General features: G+C 47.9%; 1 protein-coding gene across 1 annotated transcript in view; it reads right to left on the reverse strand.

Annotated features, from left to right (window-relative positions):
- Positions 1 to 1,700, reverse strand: part of WDR64 (WD repeat domain 64) — a 194,655-nt gene that overhangs the window by 191,045 nt on the left and 1,910 nt on the right. The gene's annotated exons all lie outside the window — the stretch shown is intronic.

Here is a 1,700-nt window from a genome sequence, read left to right on the forward strand (position 1 = left end):
CTTGTATCCCCTCAGGGCCCCACTCTGGCCCCCAGAGTTCCCCTGGCCCCCTCCAGGGCTTGCCCCTGGCCCTCAGGGCTCCTCCCACTTCTTCCCCTACTTGTGGCTGACTGCACTGTCTGTCTTGGTGGGGAGTAGGCAGGGAAGGGCTAAACTGCCTGCCTGGCCCCCATCACCACCACTGTGAGGCTGCTGTTCTTGTCCAGGCTGAGCCCAGCCCAGAAAGCAGCAGCGGTAGTGGTGGCAACAGTGGGGCAGGCAGGTAAACACTTCCCTATCTGCTCCCCAGGGACAGACAGTGCAGGCAGCCACAAGTAATCAGGGATGATGGTGAGCAGGGATTTGGGGTGCTGGGAAGGGTGGAGGGGGGCATTGGGCCAAATCTAAGCCAGTGGGGTGTGGGGGCTAAGAGCTCCAGGAGCTGCCTAAAATGTGTAGCAAGGCCCTCAGTTAAAATTAGAAACACAATGGCATGTCTTTATCAGGACAGATACTCTAGGAATTTGAAATAGTGGAACAAGCAACATTGTGTGTGTTTGAATTGAGGAGCAGACCCTACTTGCTCAAAATGGTAGGATAGATTTTGTAACTTGCAGAGCATAAGCCAAATTCTGCCCATAGGTACCCTCATGCAGACATAGTGGAAACAGATGGGTGGATTCTTTGGTCTGCAAACCCTGCCTTGCACCATGCAAGCCTTACAGTGGCTTTAAATCAGCTGGAGATAGCCACTGTAGAATTCTCCCCTGAAAAAACTCTCACAGAAACTCCCAGCTGAAAGCAGGAGAGCAGCTCTTGTGGCCTTCCACATTTACTAATTCTTAAAAACAAACAAAAAGCATCTGGGCACCTAAAAGCTCAGTCAAATGCCTATCTGTGGCATTTCGTTGTCTAATTTTTACAAATCAGTCCAAAGTGGCTTTTCCATACAACTATAAAACTTCTATTCATTCCAGATTTCCTGATGGCATATCCATGCCTCACAGGTTAATTTTTGCATCTAGGTACATGGTAGCTTTGGTTATGTAAATCATTGAACAATAGCAAAGGCAAAGCATTTTCATAAGTCTGTTGGGTGGATGTTTGCTATTTTCAATATCAAACTATAAAAAAAAGTTTCCCTTTCCTTTTTCAACATGTTAAAACTCTATTTGTAATGACTGTTTTCTGATAACCTCTTGGACAAAAGTTCATAGCATTACAAGCAAGGTGCTATAAACCAGTCAACATTGTTTTTCATCTAGACCAGTGGTTTTTCACCAGGGTGCCACAACACCCTCTGAAGGTGCCAGGTGAAACTGTCCTGTGTGCCTCTGTTTTCAGGAACCATGTACGGAGCTAGATTGGGAAATGGCTGTGGTAGGACAGGGTGCTCCTGCTTGCATTAGGTTTATCTGCACCCCTACCTGATGCAGCCACTTCCTGGTCAAGCTCCACACATGCTTCCTAGAAACAGGAGGTGCCCACGTAGTTTTACCAGAGGCAGTGCTGCAGCACCCTTGAAAGGAGGATTTAGTCCTAATGCAGCAGGAGTTCCCCCTTCTGCTGCAGCTGCTTCTTAGCTTGGCTCCACATGCTGCTTCTGGAAAATAGGGTACCACTAAGTTTAGAAAAGTTATGGAGATGCTGTAAGCCTAAAAAAGGTTAAAATCAGGGTGTGAATTATAGGGGGGTGAGGGGTGGGGGGGCGGGAGGCACCC

Source organism: Gavialis gangeticus, unplaced genomic scaffold (assembly GCF_001723915.1).
Source record: "Gavialis gangeticus isolate Ggan-Ray unplaced genomic scaffold, GavGan_comp1, whole genome shotgun sequence".
Classification (NCBI taxonomy): domain Eukaryota; kingdom Metazoa; phylum Chordata; order Crocodylia; family Gavialidae; genus Gavialis; species Gavialis gangeticus.